Genomic DNA, 23026 nt, shown 5'->3' on the forward strand with positions numbered 1-23026 from the left:
ATGTGTTTAGGCCCAACTTACTCAAGCTATCTTCATAAGTAAATCCCCTCATCTCCGGAATCAACCTAGTGAACCTTCTCTGAACTGCCTCCCATGCAAGTATATCCTTCCTTAAATACGGAGACTAAAATACGGAGTCCATTACAGGCAAAATGCCAATTAAGCCAGCAGCACACTGGCACCTTAACAGTGTCTCATTGGCTGACAGGCTTTTCTTAAATAGATTTGCTGAGTGGATATAAACTTAAACCAGGTTTGCAGATGTGATGTTCTATTCACATATTGAAGGTAGAAGAGATGCTGTGGGGCACATGCTAAGTCCAGTAGCTGAAAGTGATTAACAGACTGGGTTTTGTGTTTACTGATCCCGGGCGTGTTACCAATACCAGAAAAATCGAAGCCCATGGAATAACTGGGACAGTGGCAGCATGTTAATGAAAGTGGCTAAGTGACACAAACAGAGTAGTGGTGAACGGTTGTTTTTCAGACTGGAGGAAGTGCTGTTCCCCAGGGGTCGGTATTGGGGCCATTGCTTTTTTTAATCTATATTAATGACCTAGACTTGGGTGTACAGGGCAAAATTTCCAAATCTACAGCTCACACAAAACTTGGAAGTACAGTGAACAGTGAGGAGGATAGTGATAGACTTCAGAAAGTCTGACAGACTGGTGGAATGGGCAGACATGTGGCAGATGAAACTTAACGTAGAAAAGTTTAAAAGTGATACATTTTGGGAGGAAGAAAGAGGAGAGGAAATATAAACTAAAGGGTACAATTGTAAAGGGGTGCGTGAACAGAGAGACCCAGGAGTATATGTGCAACAATCACTGAAGGTGGCAGCACAGGTTGAGAAAGTGGTTACAAAGACTTACAGGACCCTAGGCTTCATGAATAGAGGTATAGAGTACAGAAGTGTGGATATTATGTTGAAAGCACGTAAAACTCTGATTCGGCCTCAACTGGAGTATTGTGTCCAATTCTGGGTCATCATCATCATCATAGGCAGTCCCTCGGATTGAGAAAGACATGCTTCCACTCTAAAAATGAGTCCTTACGTGGCTGAACAGTCCAATACGAGAGCCATAGTCCCTGTCACAGGTGGGACAGATAGTCGTTGAGGGAAGGGGTGGGTGGGACAGGTTTGCCGCATGTTCTTTCTGATGCCTGCGGTTGATTTCTGCATGCTCTCGGCGATGAGACTCGAGGTGCTCAGCGCCCTCCCAGATGCTCTTCCTCCACTTAGGGCGGTCTTTAGCCAGGGACTCCCAGGTGGCAGTGGGGATGTTGTACTTTATCAGGGAGGCTTTGAGCGTGTCCCTGTAACGTTTCCTCTGCCCACCTTTGGCTCGTTTGCTGTGAAGGAGTTCTGAGTAGAGTGGTTGCTTTGGGAATCTCGTGTCTGGCATGCGAACAATGTGGCCTGTGCAGCGGAGATGATCAAATGTAGTCCGTGCTTCAATGCTGGGGATGTTGGCCTGGCCGCCGATGCCAACGTTGGTGCATCTGTCCTCCCAGGGAATTTGTAGGATGTTGCAGAGACCTCGTTGTTGTTATTTCTCCAGAAACTTGAGGTGTCGACTGCACATAGTCCATGTCTCTGAGGGTGGGTATTACTAAAGCCTTGTAGACCATGAGCTTAGTGGTAGATTTGAGGGTATGGTCCTCAAACACTCTTTTCCTCAAGAGGCCGAAGGCTGCACTGGAGGCGGTGTTGAATCATGTCGTCAATGTCTGCTCTTGTTGATAAGAAATATGGGATATGGTCCACGTTGTCCAGGGCCGTGCCATGGATCTTGATGACTGCGGGGGGTGGGTGGAGGGAGTGCTGTGCGGCGAGGACAGGCTGGTGGTGGACCTCGGACTTTCAGGTGTTTAGTGTAAAGCCCATGCTTTGGTACGCCTCAGTAAATACGTTGACTATGACTTGGAGTTCAGCCTCTGTGTGTTCGCAGACGCTAGTATTGTCCGCGTACGGTAGCTCAACGACAGAGATTGGGGTGGTCTTGGACCTGGTCTCGAGACGATGAAGTTTGGACAGGTTCCCACTGGTTCTGTAGTTTAGTTCCACTCCAGCGGGGAGATTGTTGACTGAGCTGGAGCAATTCTGGCTTCTGCATTTTAGTAAGTATACAAAGGACTTTTGAGAGCGTGCAGAAAGATTCCAGGGATGAGGGACTTCAGTTACGTGGATAGTCTGGAGAAGTTGGGGTTGCTCTCAGAACAGAGAAGATTGAGAGGAGATTTGACAGAGGTGTTCAAAATCATGAGGGGTCTGGACAGAGTAGCTAGAGTGGGATTAGTAGAAGCTCTTGCAGATAGCCGGCATGGGCTCGACAGGCCAAATGGCCTCCTTCCATGTTGTAACCAGTCTCTGATTCTATGATGATGAAAAATGTGTTGCCCAAAATGCTCCATCTCCCGGGCACTGGGACCCAGTTGGGAACAGAGATACTGAAGCCCCGCCCACTCTCTGTCCCCAAACCAAGATGGCCGCGCATGCACCCTGATCCCGCCATGTGCAAGATGGCGGCCAGTGACCCCGCTCACCCGGGCCTGTCAGCACGGGGCCTGTGGGCTCTAATTCAGAGCCTGAGATTTATTCTGTATCTAAGCCGTGCTGCACCTGCTCTGGGATTGTTTGACGAGATAGTGTAGAGGGAGCTTTACTCTGAATCTAATCAGTGCTATACCTGCTCTGGTAGTGTTCGACAGGACAGTGGAGGGGAAACGTTTTAATACATACTATAAATGACGGACAGGTAAAGAACATCTGGTCCATCAAGCCTGTCCCACACAATTGCGATATATCACAGCGTATACACTCCATTCCACCCACGTCCATGTGATCAACTGGGAGAGGCAAAAATACAGATTTAAAAAAAAACCTTGGACAATTTGGGAAAATAAAATCTATGAAATTCCTCTCCAAGCCATCTAAGTGATCGAAACCAGACCAGCAGATCACTCTTGCCATTAAACTCCCTGCAGTACCTAACTTCTGTAAGTGTTAATCTCCGCCGCAGGCAGAAACAAATCCAGCTTTTACTTGAAGGAATTCAGTGAGTCTGTATCCAGCACATGAGAGGGCAGCTTGTTCCAGAGGTCTACTGTTCTCTGGGAAAAGAACCACCTCCTGATGTATAACCTGGATCTAGGCTTGTACAACTGATATTTGTATCCCTGGTCCTGTCTAACCTACTTAATTGAAATAAATGGTCAGCTGGACCACTCTCTTTCACCTTCATTATCTTATAAACCTCAATCATATCACGCTAAGTCGACACTGCTCTATGGTAAAGAGTCCCAACTCTTTTAACCTACCTTGGTAACTAAGATGCTTTAGACTTGGAATTAGTCTAGTGACCCTTTCCAGAACCTCAATATCACCCACCATGTGAGGAGACCAAAACTGGACACAGTATTCGAAGTGTGGCCTGACTAAGGTCTTGTATAAGGACAAAACAGTACGCCTCGTCTTATAATCAATTGTCCTATGGATACACCCCTTCACCCTATTTGCTTTAGCTGCCGCTACACTGCATTGCTCGTGTACATTTAAGGATGTATTCACTAGAATGTCTAAATCTCTTTCTATCTCCACTATCTTTAATGCCTTTCCCTGGAGGGTGTATGAATGTTGAGCATTTGCCCTTCCCATATGCATAACACTGAACTTATCGAAGTTATACATCATTTTCCAGACACGAGGCCAGTGTCCCAACACATTAAGATCTGTCTGAAATAGACGAGCTTCTTCTACAGTTCGAGCACTCGCACAGATCTTGGTATAATTTCAAAATTTGCAAATTGTGCCCCCAACCCCAAAATCCAGATCATAAATAAAAATAGTGAAAAGCAGGACACCGGTCTCCAAACAGATCCAAATCTATCTACAACTGCTCTTTACCTGCATCCTGCAGCCAGTTCTGTATCCAGCTCAATATATTATCAGTACCAGAGGCTCCGATCTTATAGAGAAGCCTCTTGTGTGGTACACTGTCAAAAGGTTTTTGGAAATCTAAGTAGACAATGTCTACTGGGCTTCCCTCATCCACCAACTTTGTACCTTCTTCATAAAATATAATTGGAGTTGTGAGACAAGAACTCTTTATAATGGGTTGTGGTGTACATAATATGTCCCTCCCTATCCAAGTATTTAGATATTGCATCCCTTATGATTCTTTCAATCATCTTAACTATTACTGATATTAATCTGATGGGCCTCTGGTTACCCGGGTCTGCCTTGTCACATTTTTATTAAAATGGGGACTTCATTAGCCTCCTTCCAATCTGTAGGAACTATTTCAGAGTGAGCTATTAAACATACATGCCAGGGGCTCGCACAACACAAGTCCCATCGCCCAGAGAACCCTCACACAGCACATGTCCCATCGCCCAGAGGACCCTCACATAGCACATGTCCCATCTCCAGAAGGGGCTCACACAGCACATGTCCATCTCCCGGAGGACCCTCACACAGCACATGTCCATCTCCCGGAGGACCCTCACACAGCACATGTCCCATCTCCCGGAGGACTCTCACAGCACATGTCCCATCTCCCGGAGGACCCTCACACAGCACATGTCCATCTCCCGGAGGAGCTCACACAGCACATGTCCCATCTCCCGGAGGACCCTCACACAGCACATATCCATCTCCCGGAGGACTCTCACAGCACATGTCCCATCTTCCGGAGGACCCTCACACAGCACATGTCCATCTCCCGGAGGACCCTCACACAGCACATGTCCATCTCCCGGAGGACCCTCACACTGCACATGTCCCATCTCCCAGAGGACCCTCACACAGCACATGTCCATCTCCCGGAGGACTCTCAAATAGCACATGTCCCATCTCCCGGAGGGGCTCACACAGCACATGTCCCATCTCCCGGAGGACCCTCGCACAGCACATGTCCCATCTCCCGGAGGGGCTCACACAGCACATGTCCCATCTCCCGGAGCACCCTCACACAGCACATGTCACATGTCCCATCTCCCTGAGGACCCTCACACAGCACATGTCCCATCTCCCGGAGGACCCTCGCACAGCACATGTCCCATCTCCCGGAGGACCCTCGCACAGCACATGTCCATCTCCCGGAGGTGCTCACACAGCACATGTCCCATCTCCCGGAGGACCCTCACACAGCACATGTCCCATCTCCCGGAGGGGCTCACACAGCACATGTCCCAACTCCTGGAGGACCCTTGGATGGATATCCTCCTGCCCGGCTGCTCTATCTATTTTTAAGTTCTGAATGTTTTCTAAAACAATATGTTTATCTATGTTAATGTTACTGATAAAACTATTATTATTAATAAATTCTAATATTTGGGATGATGTTAAAGGGTGAAGACTGATGCACAGTACTCACTAATATTCCCACCATACTCAGTGAGTCCTGTGTAACCTGTCCTTGAACACCCTTCAGTGGCCCAATACAGACTTTGATAGTTCTCGGACTCTCCACATAACTGAAAAAGCTCTGCCCATGACGGCCAGTTGTCTACAATACTTTTATTCACAGAGACTTTTTCCTGATCAAATAGCAGCCTTCGTTTTCTTTCATTGTTCATTGTATTCACCCTATTTATTTGAGGGTTAAATTATTTAATTTATGGAAACATTTCTGTTTACATCTTTGTCCAGAGCCAGTCGGCCATCTCGGCTTTTTCTTACCACATTTCTATCTTTTAATGTTGACTACATTTGTTTACCACATTTTTAAACTTGTTTCTAAAACTTTTCCATTGATATCCAACATCAGTCACATCACCACCGAGGAGGTTTGACCAATTTACCTGTTACAATCCTCTGCCAGTTTGGAGAAGTTTGCCCTGAAATGCGGTCCGTGTCGCAGGGTCTCAGTCCCTTTGGTTCTCCCGGCCAGTCGGGACGGTATAATGTGATCAGTGTTGCCCAGATGTTCCCCACACGGAGGCCTGATCCGAGATCAGGCTCACTACTAAACACCAGATCCAATCTCTGATTTTCCCCAGTTACTGCATTAACATGTTGTGTCAGGAAACAGTGCTGTATATTGTCACTCAATCTTTCAGCTGCACTGACCCCAGCAGCAGGTAAAGGCCCGTGGCCCTGAATGTCAGGCCAATGACAATGATCTTCCCTCAGCTCCATTCTCTCTCTCTGTCCCCCCACACACACTGCCTGAGCTCTCAGTCTGACTGTTCCCATCACATTCTTTCTTTATTCTCTCACATTGCTGGGCTCGGGCTGTGTGGGCGGGGCCCCGACCTCTCACACGGTGGGCGGGACCATGACCCGTGCGTTGAGTGGGCGGGGCTGTGAACTCACGCACGGTGGGCGGTCCTTCTCCAGACGTGGTGGATACTCAGACAGGAATTGAGAGCTTCATTGTTGTCTCTCCGGACACAGAGAGACCCAGACAATGGGAGGGAGAAAGCCCTTCTTAATCAGTGTCATTAAAGCTGGCCAACGCTCCAGGGAAGTTGCTGAGTTGTGTGAGCTGAATATATCGTCTGTCAGCTCTCTCTCTGCCTGAGGTGTCCCTGAGAGAAAGCAAAACCCGAGGGACAGATAGACAGGTGGAGGCTGGGCGTGTGTGTCCTGGATGGGCTTCAGCCAGGAATATAAAGGAATGGGCAGTGATTGTAGACAGCAGAGAAAGCATGCTGGCCTTCATAGCGAGAGGATTTGAGTATAGGAGTAGGAAGGTCTCACTGCTATTGTACAGGGCCTTGGTGAGACCACGCCTGGAGTATTGTGTGCAGTTTTAGTCTCCTAATCTGAGGAAGGACATTCATGCTATTGAGGGAGTGCAGCGAAGGTTCACCAGACTGAGTCCAGGGATGGCAGGATTGACATATGAGGAATGACTGGATCGGCTAGCCTTATACTCACTGGAATTTAGAAGAATGAGAGGCGATCTCATAGAAATATATAAAATTCTGACGGGACTGGACAGGTTAAATGCAGGAAGAATGTTCCCGATGTTGGGGTAAGTCCAGAACCAGGGGACATAGTCTTTGGATAAGGGTTAAGCCAATTAGGACCGAGATGAAGAGAAACTTCTTCACTCAGAGAATTGTGAACCTGTCGAATTCTCTGCCACAGAAAGTTGTTGAGACCACTTCATTGGATATATTCAAAAGGGAGATAGATGTGGCCCTTTTGGCTAAAGGGATCAATGGGTATGGAGAGAAGGCAGGGGTGGGGTACTGTGGTTCAATGATCAGCCATGATCTTATTGAATGGCGGTGCAGGCTAGTACGGCCGAATGGCCTGCTCCTGCACCTATTTTCTATGTTTGTATCTTTAATATGTGACCTACTCCTGGAAAATGCACGGCCGGTATATGAGGAGTCTCTAACCGCGGAATATGGAATTATTTTTACTTCAATGTTTTGTTTCGACCAGTAATTACAAGGTAGGTTAACTTTGCACTCTATTTCACACCGATAATATTGTTCCCATTTTCTGTCCTGATTAGATGTCCCGGTGAATGTAGGAGTGCTTGAGAAAATTCCAGCTGTGGACCTAACAGGGATTGTAGACTGAGGAACAACACCAGGTGAACAAGCCCAGGATTGTGCGAGCACTAAACAGAGAAAAGTATTGATTCAAAGAGCTTCCATACATCGATAGGGGCGAAAGGTAAGCAAGAGTCCCATTGATTCAGAGACAACCTGGTCCTGGGGATAGACTGGGGAGAAAGGTCAGAGAGAGTCCCATTGACTCAGATACACACTGGTCCTGGGGATAGACTGGGGAGAAAGGTCAGAGAGAGTCCCAATCCACGTCACTTAATCAATATTTATCTAATTTTCTGTCTCGCATAATTAGATCTCGGGTAAATGATGGAGTGATAGAGAAAGGTCCACAGCTGGAAGTGAACAGGGGTTGCAGACTGAGGAACAACAGCAGGTGAACCATCTATTGCTGAAAACCTTATCTCTGCCTTTGCTACCTCTCGACTTGAATATTCCATCATTCTCCTGGCCGGTGTCCCTTCTTACACCCCCCGTAAACCTGCACTCTTCCAAAACCCTGTTGTTCACTTCCTAACTCCTCACAAATTAATGCCAGAGAATAACTTCAACAACTGTTTGGAGAAATTCCTGATCCGAGACTGAATCGCTTGCATTTCCACAGTGTGGAAAGGACGTTGACAGTTAACGTGCATGAGCGTGTGTTTGCACAAGCACAAGTGGAGAATTGTGATTGTAAAACAGCAGCTAACTCTACCAATTATATATTTATGGTGTCTTGAGATTGTAAGACACCTAAAGATAATTTAACAAATCAATGTTATGTATCCCCTGACTGTGAAGGTACACAATTCATTCTACATTATGGTATCAGTGGAACAGTGGGAAATGTCCTCACCCCCTAAAGTGCTCATTCATCATCATCGCAGACAGTCTGTCAGAATCGAGGAAAACTTGCTTCCACTCTAAAAGTGAGTCGAATATGAGAACCACAGTCTGTGGCACAGTTGGGACAGACAGTGGTTGAGGGAAGGGATGGGTGGCGCTGGTTTGCCGCACCCTCCTTCCGCTACCTGTGATTGATTTCTGCATGCTCTTAGCAACGAGACTCGAGGTGCTCAACGCCCTCCCGGATTCACTTCCTTCACTTAGGGCGGTCTTTGGCCAGGGACTCCCAGGTGTCGGTGGTGATGTTGTATTTCATCAAGGACGCTTTGAGGGTGTCCTTCAAACGTTTCCTCCGTCCACCTTGGGCTTGCTTGCCGTGAAGGAGTTCCATGTAGAGCGCTTGCTTTGGGAGTCTTGTGTCAGGCATGTGAACAATGTGGCTCGCCCAGTGGATTTCATTAGTCAGGTGCTGACACCAGGAGATATGGTCAATATATTTAAATAGAAGCAGCAACAGTTCACATCTCCCTGAACACACGGACAATATCACTGCCCATAGAGACCAGGGGAATTACACCCAGCTATATGTTGGTATGTGGATAGATATAATATTCATAAAATGCCATAAATTATTATCCCAACTCAAAAATATTAAACACACAACTGTGAATAAAAATAATACAATACCGCCATTAAATGGCGGAGCAGGCTTGAGGGGCCAGATGGCCTACTCCTCTTATTTCTTATGTTCTTATGCCAGACTATGTAAAACTGATTAAAGGATCATTTAATCCATCAATGATCACCCGCTCCACATTTCCCTGCTGAATATTCCCTACCTAGGTAATAATGGTTTGGGACTGCACTGTGAGTAAATCTCACCAATGGTCGCTCCCAGTGCGGAGTCTCGGCCAACGGGAGCCCGTCTGGAACTGGGTTGTGGAGATCAGTGGGACTCACTGGATTTCATTGGAGAGCTGTATGTGCCACACCTGATGTGGAGAGTTGATTGTAACACTCGGGAAATGCTCGATCCCAGAGCTAACCGCTATTGTACTGCTGGGGGAGGAGGGACTGGGTATCATGTTTAACAAGGCAATGTCCTCCTTCCCATTTTAATATTTCCCTCTAACCCTCCTATTAATATTTTATTTATTACAGAGCATCAGAACCAGGGAACGCCTGTCACCGCCATTGCTGAAGGTCCAAACAGGGGAGAAGATCCAACATCTTCAACAAGAATGAGAATGGACACAGCTCGGTTCACATCACCACTCCCAGAGCAGGTACATCACAGGTTATATATGGAGTAAAACTCCCTCTGCACTGTCTCATCAAACACTCCCAGAGCAGGTACAGCACGGGTTATATACGGAGTAAAGCTCACTCTACGCTGTCCCATCAAACATTCCCAGAGCAGATACAGCACGGGTTAGCTACGGAGACTAGCTCCCTCTACACTGTCGCATCAAACACTACCAAAGCAGGTACAGCACGGGTTAGATACAGAGTAAAGCTCCCTCTACACTGTCCCATCAAACACTCCCAGGGCAGGTACAGCACGGGTTACATACAGATTAAAGCTCCCTCTACACTATCCCATCAAACACTCCCAGGGCAGGTACAGCACGGGTCATATACAGATAGCTCTGTCTACAGTAGGCCATTAGATACGCTCAGCACAGGAACAGCACGGGTTAGATACACAGTAAAGCACCCTCTACGCTGTCCCATCAAACATTCCGAGGACAGGTGCAACATTGGTTAAATGCGGAGTAAAGCTCCCTCTGCACTGTTGCATCAAACAACCCCAGGGCAGGTACAGCACGGGTTAGATATAGGGTAAAGCTCACTCAATGCTGTCAAACCAACCAACCACAGGGTAGTTGTAGCCTGGGTTAGATACAGAGTAAAGCTCCTTCTGCACAGTTTCATCAATCACTCCCAGGGGCAAATATAGCACGGGGTTAGATACAGAGTGAAGCTCCCTCTACACAGTCCAATTCCAGGTACAGGTACAGTAAGGGGTAGATACAGAGTAAAGTTCCCTCTACACTGTCTCATCAAACACCCCCAGGCATGTACAGCACAGGTTACATACAGAGTAAAGCTCGCTCTATACTGTCCCATCAAACACTCCTAGAGCAGGTACAGCATGAGTTAGATACAGAGTATAGCTCCCTGAACACTGTCCCATCAAACACTCCCAGGCAGATGCAGCACGTGTTAGATAGAGATTAAAGCTCCCTTTATACTGTCCCATCAGACACAGCCAGGGCAGCTGACGCATGGGTTACATATATAGTAAGGCTCTATCTGCACTGTCACATCAAAAACTGCCAGTACAGGTACAACATGGGTTAGATACAGAATAAAGCTCCCTCTACACTGTCCCATCAAACACTCACATGGCAGGAACTGCTCGGGTTTGGTACAGAGCTCTGTCTACACTTTACGATGAATCACTCCCAGACCAGGTATAGCACTGGTTAAATACAGAGTAAAGCTCCCTCGACGCTGGCCCATCAAACAATCCTAGGGCACCTACCGCAAGGGTTCCATGCATAGTTCGGCTCCCTTGACACTGTCCCAGCGAATACTCCCAGTACAGGTACAACATGGGTTAAATACAGAGTATAGTTCCCTCTACATTATCCCAACAATCACCCCCAGGGCAGATACAGCACGGGTTAGATGCAGAGCAAAGCTTCCACTGCACTGCCCAGGGTAGCTACAGCACACTTCACATACAGAGTAAAGCTTGCTCTAAACTGTCCTGTCAAACATTCCCAGGACAGGAACAGCACGGATTAGATACACAGTTAAGCTTCCTCTGAACTGTACCATCAATACTTCCAGGGCAGGTACAGCATGGGTTAGATACAGAGTAAAGTTCCCTCTAACCTTTCCCATCAAACATTCCCAGGACAGCTACAGCACGGGTTAGGTTGAGAATAAAGCTCCCTCTACACTGTCCCATCAAACAGTCTCAGGGCAGGTGCAGCAACTGTTGGATACGGAGTAAAGTTCCCTCTACAGTGTCCCATTAAACACTCCCAGTGCAAGTACAGCATGTGTTAGATACAGAGTAAAGCTCTATCTACAATGTCCCATCACACACTCCCAGGCAGGTACAGCACGGGTTAGATATAGGGTAAAGCTCACTCAATGCTGTCAAACCAAACAAAACCAGGATAGTTGCAGCCTTGGTTAGATACAGAGTAAAGCTCCCTCTATACTGCCCCATCAAACACTCAGGCAGGTACATCACACGTTGGATATAGAGCAAAGCTACTTCTGCACTGTCCCATTAAACACACTCAGGGGCAAATACAGCTCGGGTTGGATACAGAGTCAAGCTCCCTCTACACTGTCCCATCAAACACTCCCAGGGCAGGTACAGCACGGGTTAGGTGCAGAGTAAAGCTCCCTTTATACTGTCCCATCAAACATTCCCAAACACATAGAGCAGAGGTTCCATGCTGAGTGAAGCTCCCTCTACAATGCCCCATTAAACAATCTCGGGACACCTACCACATGGGTTACATAAATAGTAAGGCTCCCTCTTCAATAACCCATCAAACACTCCCGGTACAGGTATAACACGGGTTAGATACAGAATAAAGCTCCCTCTACACTGTCCCATCAAACACTCCCAGTACAGGGACAACATGGGTTAAATACAGAATAATGCTCCCTGAAAAGTAGTAATCTCAGGTTTGCTACCAGTGCCACGTGCTCGTCAGAGTAGGAATCTCAGGATAGCTCAGATGAATACATGGCTTGAGGAGTGATACAAAAGGGAGGGAATCAAATTCCTGGGACATTGGAAATGGTTCTGGAGGAGGTGGGACCACTACAAACTGAACGGTTTGCACCTGGGCAGGGCTGAAACCAATGTCATAGGTGAAGTGTTTGCTCGTGCTGTTGGGAAGGAGTTAAACTAATATGGCAGGGGGATGGGAACCTATGCAGGGAGACAGAGAGAAGTAGAATGGGGGCAGAAGCAAAAGATAGATAGAAAGAAGAAAAGTAAAAGTGGAGGGCAGAGAAACAATGCAAAAAAGGGCCACATTACAGCAAAATTCTAAAGGGGCAAAGTGTGTTAGAAAGACAAGCCTGAAGGCTCTGTGCCTCAATGCGAGGAGTATTCGGATTAAGTTGGACGAATTAACTGCGCAGATAGCAATTAACTGGTATGATGTAATTGGCATCACGGTGACCAAGGCTGGGAACTCGACATCCAGGGGTGTTCAACATTTAGGAAGGGTAGACAGAAAGGAAAAGGAGGCAGGGCGGCATTGTTAGATAAAGAGGAAATTAAAGCAACAGTAAGAAAGGACATTTGCTTCGATGATGTGGAATCGGTATGGGTGGAGCTACGGAATACCAAAAGGCAGAAAAAGCTAGAGGGAGTTGTGTACAGACCACCAAACAATAGTAGTGAGGTTGGGGACAGCATCAAACAAGAAATTAGGGATGCATGCAATAAAGGTACAGCAGTTATCATGGGCGACATTAATCTAAATATAGATTCGGCTAACCAAACTGGTAGCAATGCGGTGGAGGAGGATTTCCTGGAGTATATTAGGAATGGTTTTCAAGACCAATATGTTGAGGAACCAACTAGGGAGCTGGCCATCCTCGACTGGATGATATGTAATGAGAAAGGACTAATTAACAATCTTGTTGTGCGAGGCCCCTTGGTGAAGAGTGACCATAACATGGTAGAATTCTTTATTATTCTTTATTATGATGGAGAGTGACACACTTAATTCAGAAACTACGGTCCCGAACTTAAGGAAAGGTAACTTCGAATTGGTTCAAATAGACTACTTAAAGGTTTGACGGTGAATAAGCAATGGTAAACATTTAAAGATCACATGGATGAACTCCAGCAATTGTACATCCCTGTCTGGAGTAAAAATAAAACGGGGAAGGTGGCTCAACCGTGGCTAACAAAGGAAATTAAGGATCGTGTTAAATCCAAGGAAGCGGCATATAAATTGGCCAGAAAAAGCAGCAAACCTGAGGACTGGGAGAACTTTAGAATTCAGCAGAGGAGGACAAAGGGTATAATTAAGCGGGGGGGAATTGAGCTTGCCGGGAACATTAAAAACTGACTGCAAAAGCTTATATAGATATGTGAAGATAAAAAGATTAGTGAAGACAAACGTAGGTCCCTTGCAGTTGGATTCAGGTGAACAAAGAAATGGCAAACCAATTGAACAAATACTTCAGTTCTGTCTTCACGAAGGAAGACACAAATAACCTTCTGGAAGTACTAGTGGACAGAGTGCCTCGTGAGAAGGAGGAACTGAAGGATATCGATATTGGGTTGGACATTGTGTTAGGGAAATTGATGGGATTGAAGTCCGATAAATCCCTAGGGCCTGATAGTCTATATCCCAGAGTATTTAAGGAAGTGTCCGTAGAAATAGTAGATGCATTGGTGATCATTTTCCAACAGTCTATCGACTCTGGATCAGTTCCTATGGATTGGAGGGCAGCTAATGTAACACCACTTTTTAAAAAGGGAGGGAGAGGGAAAGTGGGTAATTATAGACGGGTTAGCCTGACATCAGTAGTGGGGAAATTGTTGGAATCAATTATTAAAGATTAAATAGCAGCGCATTTGGAACGCAGTGACAGTGTCAGTCCAAGTCAGCATGGATTTATGAAGGGGAAATCATGCTTGACAAATCTTCTGCAATTTTTTGAGTATGTAACTAGTAGAGTGGACAAGGAGAACCAGTGGAAGTCATGTATTTGGATTTAAAAAAGGCTTTTGACAAGGCCCCACACAAGAGATTGGTGTGCAAAATCAAAGCACATGGTATTGGGGGTAATATACTGACGTGGATAGAGAACTGGTTGGCAGACCGGAAGCAGAGAGTCGGGATAAACGGGTCCTTTTCTAAATGGCAGGTAGTGACCAGTGGAGTGCCGCAGGGCTCAGTGCTGGGACACCAGCTCTTTACAATATACATTAATTATTTAGATTCAGGAATTGAGTGTAATATCTCCAAGTTTGCAGATGACACTAAAGTGGGTGGCAGCGTGAGCGGTAAGAGGGATGCTAAAAGACTGCAGGTTGACTTGGACAGGTTAGGTGAGTGGGCAAATGCATGGCAGATGCAGTATAATGGTATATGAGGTTATCCATTTTGGGGGCAAAATCGCGAAGACAGAATATTATCTGAATGATGGCAGATTAGGAAAAGTGGAAGTGCAACGAGACCTGGGTGTCATGGTTCATCAGTCATTGAAAGTTGGCATGCAGGTTCAGCAGGCGATGAAGAAGGCAAATGATATGTTGGCCTTCATAGCTAGGGGATTTGAGTAAAGGAGCAGGGAGGTCTTACTGCAGTTATACAGGCCCTTGGTGAGGTCTCACCTGGAATATTGTGTTCAGCTTTGGTCTCCTAATCTGAGGAAGGATGTTCTTGCTATTGCTGGAGTGCAGCGAAGATTCACCAGACTGATTGCCGGGATGACAGGACTGACATATGAGGAGACATTGGATCACCTGGGCCTTTATACATTGGAATTTAGAAAGATGAGAGGGGATTTCATAGAAACATAAAATATTCTGACAGGACAGGATAGATCCGGATAGAATGTTCACAATGTTGGGGAAGTCCAGAACCAGGGGACACAGTCTTAGGATAAGGGGTAGGCCATTTAGGACTGAGATGAGGAGAAACTTTTTCACAAGTTGTTAACCTGTGGAATTCCCTGCCGCAGAGAGTTGTTGATGCCAGTTCATTGGATATATTCAAGAGGGAGTTAGATATGGCCCTTAGGAACCAAGTCGTATGGAGAGAAAGCAGGAAAGGGGTACTGAGGGAGTGATCAGCCATGATCTTATTGAATGGGGGTGCAGGCTCGAAGGACCGAATGGCCTACTCGTGCACCGATTGTCGATGTTACTATGAATGAGAAGTGATCTTACAGATATATATATAAGATTATGACAGGGCTTGACAAGGTGGTTGCAGAGAGGTTGTTTCGACTGATGGGTGAGACTATAACTAGATGGCTTGATCTTAGAATAAGGGGCCGCCCATTTAGAACTGAGAAGACGAGAAATTTCTGCTCTCAAAGGGTTGTGAATCTGTGGAATTCATTGCCTCAGAGAGCTGTGGAAGTTGGGACATTAAGAAACTGTCTATTTCTGTCTTAAATATATTTAAACGATAAGGGGATAAGGGGTTATGGGGAGCGGGCAGGGAAGTGGAGCTGAGTCCATGATCGGATCAGCCATGATCTTATTGATCAGCGGAGCAGGATCAAGGGGCCTTATGGCCTACTCCTGCTCCTATTTCTTATGTTCTTATTTATTGAAAATATACAGGAATGTTTCCTGACTCAACATGTTAATGAAGGAACTTGTAAAATTATATATTGGATGTGCTGTTTAGCAGTGAGCCTGACCTCCTATCAGGCCTCCGTTTGGGGGAACATCTGGGCAACGGTGATCACATTGTCGGGTCCCAATTGGCCAGAAGAACCAAAGTGACTGAGAACCTGCAACTCGCACCGCATTTCATAAGGGCAAACTTCTCCAAAATGGCAGAGGACTTGCAACAGGTAAATTGGCTAAGCCTACTCAGTGGTGATGTGACCGATGTTGAATATAAATGGAACGTATGTCAGAATAAAAATGTGGAAAACTAACATAGCCAAAATCTAAAGATGCAAATGTGGTAAGATAAAGCCAAGGTGGCTGACTGGCTCTGTACAAAGACAAATAACAAGTAAACAGAAATGTCCCTATAAATTAAAGAAATTTAACACTCAAATAAATAGCGTTGAATACAAAGAACTAAAGAAAACGGAAGCTGCTATTCGATCAGCAAAAAGGTTATTTTGAAAAAAGAATTGTAGGCAACTGTGGCAGTCGTGGGAAAAGCCTTTTTTATTTATGTAAAGAGTCAGAGAACTATTAAAGACTGTTTTGGGACACTGAAGGGTGTTCAAGGACAGATTACAAAGTACTCACTGAGTATGGTGGGAATATTAGTGAGTACCTTGCATCAGTCTTTACCCTTGAAGATCATGCTCAAATATTAGAATTTAATAATACTAGTTTTTCTCAGTAACATTAACATAGATATGAATATTGTTTAAGAAAAAATTAAGAACTTAAAAATATATAGAGCAGCCACCCGAGGGTCCTCCGGGAGATGGGACATGTGCTGTGTGAGGGTCCTCCGGGAGATGGGACATGTGCTATGTGACGGTGCTCCGGGAGATGGGACATGTGCTGTGTGAGGGTCCTCCGGGAGATGGGACATGTGCTGTGTGAGGGTCCTCCGGGAGATGGGACATGTGCTGTGTGAGGGTCCTCCGGGAGATGGGACATGTGCTGTGTGAGGGTCCTCCGGGAGATGGGACATGTGCTGTGTGAGGGTTCTCCAGGAGATGGGACATGTGCTGTGTGAGGGTCCTCCGGGAGATGGGACATGTGCTGTGTGAGCCTCTGGCATGTATGATTAATAGCTCACTGCACTCTGGAATGGTTCCTACATAAGAAGGCGGCTAGAGTCATCCCCATTTTTAAAACAACGTGACAAGGCAGACCTGGGTAACTATAGGCCCATCAGCTTAAAATAAGTAATAGGTAAGATGCTGGAAAGAATCATAAGGGATGCAATATATGAATACTTGGATAGGGAGGGATATATTAGGGAAAGCCAACATGGCTTCATTAAAAAAAAGTTCATGTCTCACAATTCTAATTGTATTTTTTGAAGAAGTTACAATGTTAGTGGATGAGGGAAGCCCAGTAGACATTGTCTATTTAAATTTCCAAAAACCTTTTGACAAGGTACCACACAAAAGGCTTCTCTATAAGATCGCAGCCTCTGGTATTAGTGAAATATATTGAGCTGTATACAGAACTGTCTGGCATGATGTAAGTAAAGAGCAGTAAAATATGTATTGGATCTGTTTGGAGACTCGTCACCAGTGGTGTCCTGCAGGGATCAGTGTTGGGACTATTGCTTTTTACTATTTTTATTAATGATCTGGATTTTGGGGTCGGGGCACAAATTTGAAATGATACCAAGATCTGTGCGAGTGCTCGAACTGTAGAAGAGGCTCGTCTGATTCAGGCAGATCTTAAAGTGTTGGGACACTGGCCTCATGACTGGAAAATGCTGTATAACTTATATAAGTTGAGTGATATGTATGTGGGCAGGGCGAATGCTCAACATTCATACACCCTCCAGGAAAAGGCATTAAAGATGGTGGAGATAGAAAGAGATTTAGACATTCTAGTGAATACATCCTTAAAGGTATACGAGCAATGCAGTGTAGCGACAGTTAGAGCAAATAGGGTGTTGGGTTGTATCGAAAGGACAATTGAGTATAAGACGAGGAGTACTGTTTTGTCCTTATACAAGACCTTAGTCAGGCCACACTTGGAATACTGTGTCCAGTTTTGGTCTCCTCACATGGTGGGTGATATTGAGGTTCTGGAAAGGTTCACTCGACTAATTCCAAGTCTAAAGCATCTTAATTATGAAGATAGGTTAAAAGAGTTGGGACTCTTTACCTTAGAGCAGCGTAGACTTAGGGCGATATGATTGCGGTTTATAAGATAATGAAAGTGAAAGAGAGTGTTCCAGCTGACCGTTTCTTTCAATTAAGTAGGTGAGGCAGGACCAGGGACACAAATTTCAGTTGTACAAGGCTAGATTTAGGTTAGACATCAGGAGGTGGTTCTTTTCCCAGAGAACAGTAGACCTCTGGAACAAGCTGCCCCCTCATGTGGTGGATGCAGACTCACTGAATTCCTTCAAGAAAAAGCTGGATTTTTTTCTGGCTGCGGCGGAGATTAACACTTACAGAAGGTAGGTACTGCAGGGATTTTAATCGCCAGAGTGATCTCCTGGACTAGTTTCCATCGCTGAGATGGGTTGGTGAGGAATTTCCCAGATTTTATTTTCCCAAATTGTCCTAGGTTTTTTTAAAATCTGTTTTTTTTGCCACTCCCAGGAGATCACATGGACTCGGGTGGAGTGGAGTGTAAACGCTGTGATATACCGCAGTTGTGTGGGACAGGCTTGATGGACCAGATGGTCTTTACCTGTCCGTCATTTTTCGTATGTATTAAAACGCTTCATCTACACTGTCCGGTCGAACACGACCAGAGCAGGTACAACACTGATTAGATTTAGAGTAAAGCTCCCTCTGCACCATCTCATCAAACAATCCCAGGGCAGGTACAGCACGGCTTAGATACAGAATAAATCTCAGGCCCCGAATTAGATCCCACAGGCCCCGTGGTGACAGGCCCGGGGGAGCAGGGTCACAGGCCACTTTCTTGCACATGGCGGGATCAGGGCGCATGCACGGCCATCTTGGTTCAGGAACAGAGAGTGGACGGGGCTTCAGAATCTCTGTTCCCAACTGGGTCTCAGTGCCCGGGAGATGGAGCATCCTGGGCAACACATTTTTCATCATCATAGAATCGGAGACTGGTTACAACATGGAAGAAGGCCGTTTGGCCCGTCGAGCCCATGCCGGCTATCTGCAAGAGCTTCGACTAATACCACTCTATCGATTCTGTCCAGACCCCTCATGATTTTGAACACCTCTGTCAAATCTCCTCTCAAACTTCTTTTTTTTGAGAACATCCCAACTTCTCCAGACTATCCACGTAACTGAAGTCCCTCATCCCTGGAATCATTCTCGTAAATCTTTTCTGCACGCTCTCAAAAGGCCTTCGCATACTTACTAAAATGCGGAAGCCAGAATTGCTCCAGCTCAGTTAACAAGCTCTCTGCTGGAATGGAACTAAACTACAGAACCAGTGGGAACCTGTTCAACCTTCGTCGACTCCAGGCCAGGTCCAAGACCACCCCAATCTCTGTCGTTGAGCTACCATACACGGACAATACCTGTGTCTGTGAAAATACAGAGGCTGAACTCCCAGTCATAGTCGACGTATTTACTGAGGCGTAGCAAAGCATGGGCTTTACACTAAACATCTGTAAGTCCGAGGTCCTCCACCAGCCTGTCCTCGCCGCACAGCACTCCCTCCACTCACCCCCCACCCCGCAGTCATAAAAATCCATGGCGCAGCCCTGGACAACGTGGACCATTTTCCATACCTCTGGAACCTCTTATCAACAAGAGAAGACATTGATGACAAGATTCAACACCGCCTCCAGTGCAGCCTTCGGACGCTTGAGGAAAAGAGTGTTTGAAGACCACATCCTCAAATCTACCAGCAAGCTCATGGTCTACAGGGCTGCAGTAATACCCACCCTCAGAGACATGGACTATGTACAGTAGACACCTCAAGTTGCTGGAGAAATAACACCAACGCAAGATCCAACAAATCCCCTGGGAGGACTGACGCACCAATGTCGTCGGCCAGGCCAACATCCCCAGCATTGAAGCACGGACCACATTTGATCAGCTACACTGCACAGGCCACATTTTTCGCATGCCAGACACGAGACTCCCAAAGCAAGCACTCTACTCAGAACTCCTTCACAGCAAACGAGCTAAAGGTGTGGCAGAGGAAACGTTAGAAGGACACCCTCAAAGCCTCCCTGATAAAGTCCAACATCCCCACTGACACCTGGCTAAAGACCGTACTAATTGGAGGAAGAGCATCCGGGAGGGCGCTGAGCACCTCGAGATTCATCGCCGAGAGCATGCAGAAATCAACCGCAGGCATCAGAAAGAATGTGCGGCAAACCTGGCCCACCCACCCCTTCCCTCAACGACTATCTGTTCCCTCTGTGACAGAAACTGTGGCTCTCGTATTGGACTGTTCAGCCACCTAAGGACTAATTTTTAGAGTGGAAGCATGTCTTCTTCGATCCGAGGGACTGCCTATGATGATGATGACCCAGAACTGCACACAATACTCCAGTTGAGGCCGAACCTGAGTTTTATGCAGATTCAACATAATATCCAAACTTCTGTACTCTATACCTCTTTTCATGAAGCCTAGGGTCCCGTAAGTTTTTGTAAGCACTTTCTCAACCAGTGCTGCCACCTTCACTGATTGGTGCACATATACTCCTGGGTCTCTCTGTTCACGCACCCCTTTACAATTGTACCTTTTAGTTTATATTTCCTCTCCTCTTTCTTCCTCCCAAAATGTATCACTTTTAAACTTTTCTATGTTAAGTTTCACTTCCTCCAGTCTGAAAACAAAACCATACTCCTGTTTGTGTCACTTAGCCACTTTCATATCCATGCTGCCACTGTCCCTGTTATTCCATGGGCTTCGATTTTGCTGGTATTGGTAACACGCCTGGGGTCACTAAACACAAAACCCAGTCTGTTAATCACTTTCAGGTACTGGACTTAGCATGTACCCCACAGCATCTCTTCTACCTTCAGTATGTGAATCGAGCATCACGCCTGCAAAACTGGTTTAAGTTTATATCCACTCAGCAAATCTATTTAAGAAAAGCCTGTAGACCAATGACACACTGTTAAGGTGCCAGTGTGCTGCTGGTTTGCTTGGCATTTTGCCTGTAATGGACACCGTATTTTGGTCTCCGTATTTAAGGAAGGATATACTTGCATTGGAGGCAGTTCAGAGAATGTTCACTCGGTTGATTCCGGAGGTGAGGGGATTTACTTATGAAGATAGCTTGAGTAAGTTGGGCCGAAACACATTGGAGTTCAGAAGAATGAGATATGATTTTATCGAAACATAAGATAATGAGGGGGCTTGACAAGGTGGATGCAGAGAGGATATTTCCACTTATATGGGAAACTAAAACTAGGGGACATAGTCTTAGAATAAGGGGCCACCCAATTAAAACTGAGACGAGGAATTTCTTCTCTGAGGGATGTAAATCTATGGAATTCTCTGCCCAGGAGAGCTATGGAGGCTGGGTCATTGAATATATTTAAGGCGGAAATAGACAGATTTTTGAGCGATAAGGGAGTAAAGGATTATGGCGAGTGGGCAGGGAAGTGGAACTGAGTCCATGATCAGATCAGCCATGATCTTATTGAATGGCGGAGCAGGCCCGAGGGGCCAAATGGCCTACTCCAGCTCCTATTTCTTATATTCTCATGTTCTAACTGAACATTTCACCCAGTGTAACCTTGTCTGTAATGAAATATGTGTCTTTTAATAAGCCTCAGGTCCTTGTTCATGTCAGCTGCAGATTCCAGAGTTGATTCCGGAGATGTGGGGCTTGACTTATGACGATAGGTTGAGTAGGTTGGGCCTATACACATTGGAGTTCAGAAGAATGTGGTGAACTCAGTGTGGCCCTGAAGGAATGTGTCCAGGCTGAAGTTCTGTTCCCTGTGTAAGATCCTCCACACAGATTGTCCTTTTTCAGCTCCAGCCCGGTGATGCTAAACCCTCAGGTGTGAAAGACAACAATCCACAGCAATGTGTTGGAAGCAACACTAATTTATGTGTCTGTATCCCAAATATTAAACTCCAGTCCAGTTACAGGAGTTATTAACATCAGCATTACAGGAGTTATAAACTCCAACTATCAAAATGAAGACAATGCAGTCCAGGATGCGATTAACAACAGAATTCAAGCCCTGCAGTCACTTGTGAACTCGCTGGTGTCTCAGCAGGTTGCCTGACAGAGAGAATCCCTTCCCACACTCAGAGCAGATGAACGGTCTCTCCCCAGTGTGAACTCGCTGGTGTCTCAGCAGGTTGGATGATGTAGTGAATCCCTTCCCACAGTCGGAGCAGGTGAACGGCCTCTCCCCAGTGTGAACTCGCTGGTGTGTCAGCAGGTCGGATGACTGAATTAATCACTTCCCACAGTTGGAGCAGGTGAACGGTCTCTCCGCAGTGTGAACTCGCAGATGTGTTTCCAGCTGGGACGGGGAGTTGAATCATTTCTCACAATCCCCACATTTACACGGTTTCTCCCCAGTGTGACTGCACTTGTGTCTTTCTAGTTTGGATGATCGACTGAAGCCTTGTCCACACACAGAGCACGTGTACCGTTTCTCCCCACTGTGAACGGTGCCTTCTGCTTCTATGGTCAAAAGCTGATGATAATCCAGTCCTGATGTAGCGAGTGACTGTCAGATCTTGAGGTGATATTTGGTTTGAGCTTCCAGTCTACAAATCCTTCCCTTTTAACACCCTGTAAAGTGAATTTCAAACAGGAAAAAGGGAGTGTGAGAGAGAACCCACAAAAACACAAAGGCGGTTGTGAAATTGAGCTGAATGAATCTGATCATTTGTGGGGCCGGCACGAGAAAAAAATTACCATGAAAGCTGCCGGATTGTCGAAAAAACACATCTGGGTCACTGCTGTCCTTCAGGGAAGGGAACCCACCTCCCTCGGCAGGCCCACATGGGAAATTGTTGGTCCCACTGGGCCCAGAAGTACAGGGGGTGAAACCCAGCAACTTCTCCCCCCTCTCCATCCAGCTCAAACTGATGCAACAAACAGACCAACACAGGAGGCCAGAGAGCGACTTCCACATCCAGCGCCCACCTGATACAAAGCGGCTGGGAATTGCTGGGCCTGCTGTATAAATGTAAGTTGTTTTTTCCTGGTGTGGGGGAGGTGCTGCCCCCAAGGGTTGCTGGTGCCGGGCCCAGTTGCTCTGACTCATGGCCCGAGAGCCGCACTCGGTGTTGCCCGGCGCCCGAGAGCTGCACTCGGTGTTGCCCGGGGACTGAGAGCCGCAC

General features: G+C 46.3%; 1 long non-coding RNA gene across 2 annotated transcripts in view; it reads left to right on the forward strand.

Moving 5' to 3' along the window:
• Positions 1-23026, forward strand: part of LOC139238089 (uncharacterized) — a 53231-nt gene that overhangs the window by 17617 nt on the left and 12588 nt on the right. For both annotated transcript variants that reach the window (XR_011588569.1, XR_011588568.1), the window contains exons 2-4: positions 7476-7639; positions 9523-9647; positions 15786-15954. This is a non-coding gene — a long non-coding RNA (uncharacterized lncRNA). The remainder of the gene's footprint in view (positions 1-7475; positions 7640-9522; positions 9648-15785; positions 15955-23026) is intronic.

Source organism: Pristiophorus japonicus, chromosome 25, assembly GCF_044704955.1.
Source record: "Pristiophorus japonicus isolate sPriJap1 chromosome 25, sPriJap1.hap1, whole genome shotgun sequence".
NCBI lineage: Eukaryota > Metazoa > Chordata > Chondrichthyes > Pristiophoridae > Pristiophorus > Pristiophorus japonicus.